General features: G+C 39.8%; 1 protein-coding gene across 1 annotated transcript in view; it reads left to right on the top strand.

Annotated features, from left to right (window-relative positions):
* Window positions 1-12308, top strand: part of Ppm1e (protein phosphatase, Mg2+/Mn2+ dependent 1E) — a 130918-nt gene that overhangs the window by 746 nt on the left and 117864 nt on the right. The gene's annotated exons all lie outside the window — the stretch shown is intronic.

Below are 12308 nucleotides of genomic sequence, written 5' to 3' on the forward strand. Positions count from 1 at the left end.
CTGGGCCAGCTTCTCGGCCACTTCGCACACCCTTCTCCGGAGCCTTCCTGCCAAGGTCTTCCCTCCCGTCTTGGGCTCCCCATTCTTCCCAGCGCCTTTCTTCCCGGGATTTCCTCCCACCTTCGCCTGTCTGTCCTTTCCCGGGCTGCATTCCTTGCTGGGCGGTGGGGACGCGCGACTCCTTTATGGACTGTAAGAGGTGCCTTTCTACATAACCGCAACAAAGCTAAATACCGTCGGTGTCCAGAGGAGCCCAGACCCCTAGATTTTCCGTCAGGCGCTCACCGTTGAAATGGAAAGGCTCCATAGATGGCTTTCCTACGTGAGAGCCTAGTATCATACTTTACAGACATTTGACAGCTCATAATTGAGAGCGGTAGGGAGGAATTGGGAAGGAAGGGTAAGTAAAACCCTACCGAGCAAGCCTTTAGGTGAAAAGACCGGGTCGTAATTCAGAAAAGTCAGCCTGGTTGGGTAAAATTGCAATTAAGTGCAGTATTTTCAGTCCATTAAGTAGATGGGGTGGGAGGTGGGAGGAAAGCAGACGGCTTAGCTACCCAGATGCAAGTCTAAAATAGAAAGGTCAAGGCTTTGCCTTTCATCCGAGTTCTGCTTTTTATGGGCTTGAAATAGAAACGGTTTACAATCGTGTTTCTTTCCAAATGGAATTGTTCTGCAATAATGCCCGAGAGTCTTTTGCCATTCAGCTAATAGTTGTAATGAAAGGTGTTACTCTGACCACCCAAAAAGTTTACTATTGCAAGATTCACTGCAGCTAAGTTCAAACCCACTTCCTGGATTTCTCCAAAGCCGGGAGGGGCCTAGAAAAGAAAGCTGTTTTGTCTTCATCTGACCTCCTAGACAGCTGATCAAACCACTCTCCTGTTAAAAGCAGCAGTTTGTCAAAGGGAAAGGCCACTGAGCAGAGCTGAAGAATTGCACTGTGTGGATGCCACACTTTATGAACCATCTAGTAATTAATTTTTAAAAAACTGTTCAATTACCAGGGGAATAGTGTGTTTTGGGGAAATGCAAAAATAAAATGGCGTGTAATACCACCACCTGGGGATAAACAGCATTAATGGTTTAGAGTATTTCTTTTATAAACTATCAAAGGGCCTACAGGATGCCATTTTTTTTAAAATAAAAATACATGATTCAGACACTTAAATATAGTGGAAATATTTACCAAAGTGAAGGAATTTATCTCAGACTAGTACTATCTGGACAGTTTTTACTTTTACATATACACTTCCAGAATCGTAGGGACAGTTTAAGGATTAGAGAATGCTCCCCTACTGTCGTTAATATAGTACAGTCCTGAGCATTTCAAGGCTTTTAAACTGAGATGTGCAGAAGGGAATGGTAAGATATGGATGGGTTTTTTTTAAATGTGATAAGAAAACAAGATTAATCTTAATGTACTTATCAATTAGAAAAATGATTACGTCGAGAAGGCGATTGTCAATGGAGCACAGAAGTTTTTTAGTTAAAACTAGCAAAATTACAGTTAGAAAATATTATTATTTCCCATTAAATTGGACACATACTCTGACTTCACATAAAATCAGACTTTGTACTGTATTTTGTTCTGATGATAGTCAAGATAAAATGGCTGGCTGGTTTATGTAAAGTATCTTTAAGGTCCTTAGTGGGTTAAAAGTTTCAAAATGTGTAATGACAGTTTTAGTTTTTATTTTATTCCAAAACAAAAAACAAAAAACAAAAAGCTTAAGACTTAGTCACAAGAGTCAGGACTGTAGTGTCGACTCTAGTGACTGTAGTGTCGGGCCATTTTTCTGTTCAAGCCTCTATCCAGATTTAAAAAAACAAAAACCAAAAAAAAAAATGAGTCATGTAGAAATGATTCCAACATTTCCTGGCATAATCTCTGACTCTCAAAACACCTGTCACAGTAGGAATGTTGACCTCAGATGTCTGAGGAAATTATGTGCCTCTTTGTAGGAGTGTATATGTGAGTGCAGGTACCTGTGGAAGTGAGGGGTGTAGAATCCTCTGGAGCTGCGGTTACAGGCTGATATATGAATTGCTGACATGTGGGTCCTGGGAACCCCACTCCAGTCCTCGGCAAGAGCGGTGAGTGCGCTAAGTCACCAAGTCTTCTCTCCTGTCCCTAGAAATAATGCTGACTACAAATAGATAGTGAAGACTTAAGAAGATACATTGTCTGAATTTCTTTCAGTTTTTTTCTGGAAATTGAACCTAGGGTCTTATGCATGTTCACCAAGTGCTCTACCACTGGGCTATATTCTTTGTAAACACAGAAGTGACTTAAAACAGTTACCTAGATTGCCGGGCAGTGGTCGTTCATACCTTTAATCCCAGTACTAGGGAGGTAGAAGCAGACTGATCTGTTTGAGTTCTGAGACCAGCCTGGTCTACAGAGAGATTTCCAGGATAGCCAGGACTACAGAGCATCCCTGTCCCAAAACAAAACAAACTTCTCAAACCTCAGCAACAACAAAAACCAGTTATGTAGCTAAGAAAAAAGAGTGAAGGTTTAGGCAACTTGAAAATGTCTTAGAAACTGGAGAAGGATGCTTGCTGCTACTGCATACAGATGGAGGTTTGGTTCCAGGACCCAGATCCAGTGGCTCAGAAGCTGCCTGTAACTCCACTCCAAAGAATCCTGCGCCCTTTCCTATCCTCCGTGGGCTCAAGCACGAATGTGGTGAGCATACATACGGCTCACACACAAAAAATAAAAGTAAAGAAATCCTTTTGAGAGGTGGTTTGGTTTTGTTGTTTATTTGGAATTTTTTGTTTTGTTTTCTTTCAACAAGGTTTCCCTGTGTAGCTCTAGTTGTCCTAGAACTCACTCTGTAGACCAGGCTGGCCTCAAACTCACAGAGATCCATTTGCCTCTTGAGTGCTAGAATTAAAAGCATGAGCCATGACCACCAGGCTGAGATTTGGGTGTTTGTGACAAGGTTTCAGTATAGCCTTGGCTGCCCTGTAGCTCACTATGTAGATCAGGCTGGCTTGGAGCCTACAGAGATTCTCCTGCCTCTGTCTCCTAAGTGCTGGGCTTAATGGGGGCAAACTACCATCCCTGGCTAAAAAGTTTTTTAGAGTAATATTTAGGGTAAAATTTTTACTTTACTGCTTCAAAATATAAAACCTGTACATCAGTATGCCACTCCTATGCAAAAACAACATGTAACATTTGAAAGAACAATAATCTTAAAATGTCAACAACTACTACCCCACCTATGAAAAGGGTCTCCTGCCTCATCTCCCAAGTCTCCTAGGATTCCATGCCTGGCTCTTTTTTTTCCCCCAGTAGGTATCCATTCTACCATTGAATTGAGCCATACCTCCTGATTCTCTAATTCTCAACTAAAAATTAAAACTGATGTTAATATTCAACTTGAATTGGAGAGTATAAACAACTGTGTAGATTAATAAGTCATCCAGCGCTGTGCAGCCCCAGTCCCATGCAATACTAAGGATCAGTTTGTTTCAAACTGTGAGAAACAAATACACTGAAGTCTTATTTTAATGCTGTGGTGTCACATTTTCAAAGCAGTTGTTTTCTCGGTTATTCATTTCGGCTGGGACGGGCTTCCCAAGGGGGAGGGAGCCATCGCAGCAGGCTGGCGAAGTTAAGTAGTTACAGATGGCTCGCTGTAGCGTTAAAGATGGCACTTTTAGAATGGCTTGGAAAACAAAATCACTGGTTATAGACACTAATAATTCAGTTCTGTTGAATCATGAATGACTTTGGGCAAGGTCAAAAATCGTTCAGCTTTGTTTCATTTTTACGTATATACACAAATGAAAATTATATCACTCATCTCAAAAGTGAAACACTTTCTTATAAAGAATAATAAAGGTTCACTAAAAAGGTGGAGAAAATTTACATAAACAAGAAGGGTAACATAAATACAGTTTAGTGTTAATCATAGTCCCCAAGTTTTTCTCCTCTCGTAGCCTTTGAGGCTGGCACTTTGTTGTGAGTTTTCAAATAGCCTTCCTTTCAAATAGTCTTATGCTGATGCTCTGTCCTTGACCCTCTCAAGACTGCTCCTCTGTCCTCACTGCCATTCACTCACGTGACTGGCTGTTGTGGTTGTGCTAATGGCTCCCAGCTCTGCCTCTGTCCTTGCTTTTACTGCTAATGGAACAGCTTCCACCTGGGTGTCTATAGGCTTCTCAGCCTATATTGTTTGGGTTCCTTTAGGAAACCCATCCTCATCATCCCCACATTTATGATGAACTGTGTCCCTTCTATGTCCCCTCCCAGACTACCCAGTGCATACTCTGCAAGCTCTTGTTTCATTCATATCTATTGCTTATATCTCTACCGTTCAACTGGTGGTCTTTACAGTAAGGTGTAACTAAATTCACAAGAACAAAGGAAAATATGGTAAAAATCCATGAAATTAAGCCAGGCACAGTAGTGCATACCTGTAATTCCCAGCATTCTGAAGATGGAGGCTAGAGGATGGTCTATTTGAGGCCAACCTGTGCTATAGCAAGTTTAAGGACACATAGCATGCACTTCCAAAATGCAGGAACTGATAATGAGGATGTAGCTGAGTGGAAAATCACTTGTTTAGCATAGGAAAGACCTCAGATTCAATCCCCAGTAGTGCCAAGAAAACAAGTGCTATTAATATTTTCTGTAATTATGGAAATTGGTAATTTGCTCTGAATGCAGATGATTTCCCAGTAAACCTGTGAACTAAGAGATTAGTAGTGGTGTGCCTTCTCTAACTTTTAGGACATTGTAAATGGTGCAGTTCACCTGTGCCTGATTAAATAGAATTAAGGATTATATTTCCTGGTTTAAAATTGTTTAGTTCTCATGAAATAGACAAATAACTTAAATTTTTTCTGCAATAGCTGGGGGCTAGAGAGATGGCTCAGAGATTGAGGGCTTGCTGTGCAAGCATGAGGACCAGAGTTCAAGTCATCGTGCTCCCTAACCAGACAGGTGTAATGTCCACACTCCAACCCTCAGGGATGCAGCTCCTTCTCCTAGCTTCTGTGCACACTGCCCCCACATTCCCCGAGCCCAACACACACATACACAAACACACATGCTGCTACATACCTATAAATATGTTTCTAAAAAAAGTTTAATATTTAAATTTGTAACAGTAGCATAAGTTTTTTTTTTTTTTTTTTTTTTTTTTTTTTTTTTTTTTTTTTTAATGTAATCTTGGCTGTCCTGGAACTCTTTAGAGCAGGCTGGCCTCAAAATTCAGCAGTCCACCTGCCTCTGCCTCCTGAGTGCTGGAATTAAAGGTGTGCACCACTACTGCCTGGTGCATAAGACTCCCCCCCCCCCCCACCAGACAGGGTTTCTCTGTGTGGCCCTGGCTGTCCTGGACCTCACCCTGTAGACCAGGCTGGCCTTGAACTCAGAAATCCGCCTGCCTCTGCCTCCCAAGGTAAGTCTTATGCACCACCGCCCAGCTGCATAAGACTCTTTTTATGCTTTAATTAGTTAAATATAATTTTTCTTTTGTTTTCTTTTCTTATCTTTTCTTTTCTTTTCTTTTCCTTTCTTTTCTTTTCTTTTGGTTTTTTGAGACAGGGTTTCTCTGTGTGGTTCTGGCTGTCCTGGAACTCACTCTGTAGACCAGGCTGGCCTCAAACTCAGAAATCTGCCTGCCTCTGCCTCCCAGAGTGCTGGGATTACAGGTGTGTGCCACCACGCCAGGCTATAATTTTTCTTAAAAAATACCATGTTTCAGAAATGAGTAAAGAATGCAAGTAAAAACATTGTGTATATAAGAAACGTCTGCTGGGAGCTGATGGCACACACCTTTAATCCTAGCACTCAGGAGGCACGGGGAGGTGGAGCCTGGTCTACATAGCAAGTTCCAGGACAGCCAGGGCTACATAAAGAAACCCTGTCTCCTGTCTCAAAACAAAAAAACAAACAAAGCTGGAGAGATGGCTCAGCAATTGAGAGCACTGACTGTTCTTCCAGAGGTCCTGAGTTCAATTCCCAGCAACTACATGGTGGCTCACAAGAATCTGAAATGGGATCTGATGCCCTCTTCTGGTGTGTCTGAAGAGAGTAACAGTATATTCACATACATAAAACAAATTAAAAAAAACCAAACAAGTCTGCTCTGGGCATGGTGGCACAGGCCTTTCATTTCTGCACTTGGGAGGCGGAGGCAGGTGGATCTCTGAGTTTGAGGCCAGCCAGGGCTACAGAGTGAAACCATGTTTCAAAGTGGGAAATTAAAAAAAAAAATGGGGTAGTTGGGTAGGGATGTGGCTCAGGGGCAGAGAACTTGTGTAGCATGAGCAGAATGAGCAGTTTGACCCCAGCACTGCAAACGAACAAAACAAAGCCAAGCATGGTGGCACGAGCCTGTAATCCCAGCACTTAGGGGACTGAGGCAGGAGGATGGTGAGTTTAGCTAACCTGGGCTATAATACCAAGGTCCTGTGCACTGGTGTTTCTCTCTTCACTGTACTACCTCACAAAAGCTGAAGAAGGTGGGGGTGGGCTTATTTTGGCTCACAGTTTGAAGAGGTAGCCTGCAGCCACGGGGCAGGAGAACACTGGAAGCAGGGAGCAGGAAGCAGAGCGACGTGAGTACCAGAGCCTCACTTGCCGTCTTGCATTTGTCCTGGGACTCTGGCCTGTGAGATAGTACGGCCATAGTGCATCTCCATCTCATTTAAACCAGTCTCGAAACTCTGTCACAGACAGACCCTGACTAACCATCATGCCCTATATCTAAATCCGAGACAAAATATCCAACAGAAGCAACGTACGGGAAAGGATACAGAGAGGGATGAAGGATGGGATGCCTCTGTGGCAGCAGGAGCTTAGGTGTGACGTGTTCTATCTGGACAGATCAGGAAATGGAAATGTTGAGCCAGAATGGGGGCTACCTAAGCCCTGCCCCATGTGCCCGTGTCTACCAGCTAGGCCCCGTTCTAGAAGGTTCCAGACCTTCCCAGTGACTGGAGATCAAGGGTTCAAATGTATGAGCTTTGCTACACATTTTACATCCAAGCCATAATTTTCTGTCTCTTCTCCCATAGGCTTGAGGCCATCTATCTAGGAATGCAAAACATGCTCAGTCCAGTGTCAGGAAATATATATATGTATATATGTCACACATCTCCCCTCACCTTTCATGTTCTATGTGATTTTTAGTGAGCATTCAGTAATTTGAGTTCTACGAACATGTTAGCGGTTCCCAACTTTTGATTACTTTGAGGATATTGTGGCGATCATCCCTTGGATAAGTTTCATTTACTTAAGACTTATTTCTGGACTTGAGATTGCTGTATTAAAAGATATGTATGGCTGGATGTGGTGGCTCACACTTTTTTTTTTTTTTACTTTTTTGGGTTTTTTTGTTATTTTGGTTTTTTTGAGATAGGGTTTCTCTGTGTAGCCCTGGCTGTCCTGGAACTCACTTTGTAGACCAGGCTGGCCTCAAACTCAGAAATCCACCTGCCTCTGCCTCCCGAGTGCTGGGATTAAAGGCGTGCGCCACCACTGCATGGGTGCCTCACACTTTTTTTTGTTTGTTTATTTCATTATTTCATTTTTTTTATTGAAAAGGGAAGTAAAAACACTTCATGATAAAATTAAAGATTTACATGGAAAATATTTCAGATAAACATGGTAAAATTGACAATTTTCCTGGAAAATTAAAGAGTAAAGTGGTAGATATGTAAAACATTGCTAAATTAATTGAAATATGGAATGTAGAAGAACATGTTAGAATTGAAGATTATCATGGAAAATTTTATATAGATATAATAATGGTAGGCATAAAGGTATTTCTTAGTTGATTGAAAGTGGAATTATCTCTGGGAGGCAGAGGCAGGTGGATTTTTGAGTTTGAGGCCAGCCTGGTCTACAGAGTGAGTTCCAGGACAGCCAGGGCTACACAGAGAAACCCTGTCTCAAAAAAAAAAACAAATCCAAAAAAAAAAACAAAAACAAAAACAAAAACAAAAAAAACCAAAAAAACAAAAACAAAAAAAAAAGAAAAGAAAAGAAAGTGGAATTATAAACATTTTCTGATAAACTTGAAGATTTACATTGAAAATATTTCTGATAAAATTGAAGAAATATATAGAAAAACATGTTAAAATTAAAGATTATCATGGAAATTATACAGATAAAATGATAGGCATAAAGATAATTCTAAGTTGATTAAAGGTGGAATTATAAACATTTTCAGATAAAATTGAAGATTTACATGGAAAATATTTCTGGTAAAATTCAAGAAATATATAGACAAACACGTTAAAATTGACTTTCATGGAAATTTTTACATATAAAATTGTAGATATAAAAACTCTTTCTAGGGCTGGAGAGATGGCTCAGCGGTTAAGAGCACTGAATGTTCTTCTGAAGGTCCTGAGTTCAAATCTCAGCAACCACATGGTGGCTCACAGCCATCCGTAATAAGATCTGACACCCTCTTCTGGTGTGTCTGAAGACAGCTACAGTGTACTAACATATAATAAATAAATAAATAAATAAATCTTTAAAAACAAAACAAAACACTTTCTAAATTAATTGAAGGTGGAATTAGAAACATTTGTGATAAAATCAAAGATTTAAATTGAAAACATTTCTGATAAAAGAGAGGAAATATATAGAAAGACATATTAAAATTGAAGATTATCATGAAAAATAATGTAGATAAAATGGTAGACATAAAAAATTGTTAAATTAATTAAAAGGGGAATTACAAACATTTTCTGATAAAATTGAAGATTTACATGAGAAATATTTCGTTAGTCTATGCCTTTTTATTGGGGAGTTGAGTCCATTGTTGTTAAGAGATATTAAGGAATAGTGATTGTTGCTTCCTGTAATTTTTGATGTTATTTTTATGTTTGTGTGGGTATCTTCTTTTGGGTTTGTTGGAAGATTACTTTCTTGCTTTTTCTAGGGTGTAGTTTCCTTCCTTGTGTTGGCATTTTACATCAATTATCCTTTGTAAGGCTGGATTTGTGGACAGATATTGTCTAAATTTGGTTTTATCATGGAATATCTTGGTTTCTCCATCTATGATGATTGAGAGTTTTGCTGGGTATAGTAGTCTGGGCTGGCATTTGTGTTCTCTTGGGGTCTGTATGAGGTCTGCTCAGGAGGTGGCTCACACTTTTAATTCCAGTACTTAGGAGACAGAGACACGTGGATCTCTGTGAGTTCCAGGCCAGCTTGGAAGTTTCTGCACAACTGGGGCTACATAGAGAGATCCTGTCTCAATAAAAATAAAACCAAAACCCCCAGAAAAACACAAAACAGTAACAACAACAAAAAAATATTTATTCATTTTAAGGTTTTTGATACCTGGTTTCCTAGCTCTAAAATGAATGTCTTTTAACATGGTTTTATTATTTTATACTTGTAGCAGGTATTAATTTTGTCACATGAGTTGTAACAATGTTTGGTACATCAGCGAACTACACATACAATGTAGGTATCATAAGATTATATTACCTAGTGCTAGAGAGATGGCTCAGCAGTTAAGAACACTGACTGTTTTTCCAGAGGTCCTGAGTTCAATTCCCAACAACTACACCATAGCTTGCCATCTTCTGGTGTGTCTGAAGACAGTTATAATTGTACTCATATACATAAAATAAATAAATCTTAAAAAAAGATTATATTATCTTGTGACATGGTATTTTTGAGTAAGTACACTGCATGATGTCCCTACAGAGATGAAACAAGCCATTGATGAGTCCATTTCTCAGAATATATCCTCTTTGATCATCCATGCATGACAGTATAAGAAAATGAATGTTAGTATTATAAAGTAATGTATTGAAAAAATAACAGAATAATGAGACAAATGTTAATATATCCATTATTTAGTTTCAACATATTCCTACAATTTCAATTATTCTAAGGAAATGAAATACTTCCTGTGGAACCAAGCATGGTGGCTCATGCTTGTAATCCCAGCACCCAGAGGCTGAGGCAGAAGATTTGCTGCAAGTTCAAAACCAGCCTGTAATACATTTACTGCACATGATTTGGTCAATACATAGTGAGGTTTTTGTTTTTGTTTTTGGTAACAAGATTTTAAAAGACCTTTGAAAAACAGATGTACCCAGTAGATGTAGTTCTTTTATCTTTCCATTTTTAGCTACAACATGTTCTGTTGTTTGCTTGGCTGTAATTATTTATTCAATCTTATTTTGGTGGACATGTGGGTCTTTTCTGGAGATAGTATTCACACCAGGAAGTTAATACTAGTTGTCCTAATGGAAACATCCTGAAACCTCCAAGTTTTAACATGTTAATTTCTTGCTTGCTTGGAGTCCCTTCAGCAGTAAAGAAGGATCTGTGTCTCATGGCTTCGGTGAGAGACCCAGGCTGATAGAAGCTCTGCAGAGCTCTGCAAAGTTGCTCTTGGCGTCAACCATTGGAAAGAGGCTGGTGTTTGAGGGTTTTAGAGGCCAGACCTTAGAAGTAGCATAGATACACCATTTTTGGCTAGACTAGTCATGTGACTCCATGGCCTGCATTCCCCAACCAAGGAGTATGGGAAATGAAGTCTCTGGAATGGCAGTTACTTTCAAGAAACAACTCCACATTGTGGAAGAATAGCTGGGAACCTCTGCCCTATAAATTCCCTATACTTTGGATATATCTCCGTATGCATATGTTCATAACTTTTTGAGCTGCATATTTAGGATAATAGTCAGGTTGATATTTCATATCAATATTACCAAATTGCTTTGTCCGATAGCACTGTGAGAGATCCGAGTTTTTTATATTTCTGTTATTCACAATGTTGTTTACCCCTCTCTGATGGTGAGGGACTCATCATAACCCTTTGAATCATAAGCCCCAAATAAATCCTCTTCTCTATAAATAAATTAAAAAGTAAACAAATTTAATCTTGTGTGTGTGTGTGTGTGTGTGTTGCCTATGACTATCTGTGCATTCTGTAATGTGCTTAGCACCTGGGAAGGCCGAAGAGGGCACTGACTGGTGTTACAGTTGAGTGCTGTGTGCTGTTGTGTGGGCCATTGAGCCATCTCTCTATCCTCTTTTGTTGCTATTTATTTGCTATAACACCATATATTTTTACACAGCTATATATTGATATTTGTAGACGAGACAAATACTTTTGGCTGATTATAATCCTGATTTAGGACATTCTAGAAGAGGAATGAGAACCTAGAATGCTAGGCCAGCTCTATCAAGTAGGTCACCCGGTTCTGTTGTTTGTTTTGTTTTATTTTCTTGCAGCTGATGACTGAACTAAGGCTGTGCATTTGCTAGGCAGATGCTTCACCATTCAGCTAAACTTCCCCAAGCCCACTTCCAATAGGAATTTACATGTATTGTTTTAAATTTTGCATTAACCACACAAGATCTATCTTAAATCTATATAAATATTATATAAAATTCTTATTTCATGTTTTTAAAGTTCTATGTATATTTCATAATGACAGCACAGTTCTATCTCTTCTCAAACACTGAATAGCCACAGGATGGACACTGGTTGTCCTGGCAAACTGTACAGATTTAGACTTAATACGTGTATGTTTCTTTAAAGGCTGGAGTTTCAGGCTTCACTCAGCAACAAACGTTTTATCCTCCATGTGTGGGACCCCTGAGTTCAATTCCTAGCACCGGGAGAGAAACTAGCACAGTATAATGAGCACACGATCATTGAGTGCTGTCCCATTCACGGTCTTAGGTTTCCGTGTTTAGAGCAGCGCGTCTTTAGGGAGCCATTTCAGGAAGTCTCTATCCCCTCATAGAGAAGCAAAATGGAGCATTTTAATTATTTTGTTTAGAAACCTTTTAATTTCATTTCTAAATGAAAACAAAATGTTCCGCCTCCGTTCCCATCAGCCTGGTCCAAGCTGCAAAGCACCAGACCATTTTCCATATTTCAGGGCATTACTTTTCTGTCTGCTTAAACATATCTGGTGTCCTCCGCTTGTAGCCAGGGCTGCAGTGCTTGATGAGCCTGCAGGTCCTACCTGAGCTTGCTCCCGGCTCTCTGACCCAGGCTCACCTCAGCTACCCCAATCACCCAATCACAAAAATCAGTTTGCAGAACTGCGGTGCTTCCTCCCTGCCTCTGCACTTTTGATTTCTTTGCCCAGAAAGAAATCTTATTCTATTCTATTCTTAATCTATTTTATTTTTATTCAACTACTAGGTTTTATTTTAAATATCTTTTCCACATAGAATTACTTATTTCCTTCTAGTTTAAAAGATTACATTTATTTGTTTGTTTGTTCTATGTGTGGGCATGTGTGTGGAGGTCGCACGAAGGTCAGAGGATAATTTGGAGGAGTCAGCTCTC

This window comes from Apodemus sylvaticus, chromosome 10, assembly GCF_947179515.1.
Source record: "Apodemus sylvaticus chromosome 10, mApoSyl1.1, whole genome shotgun sequence".
NCBI lineage: Eukaryota > Metazoa > Chordata > Mammalia > Rodentia > Muridae > Apodemus > Apodemus sylvaticus.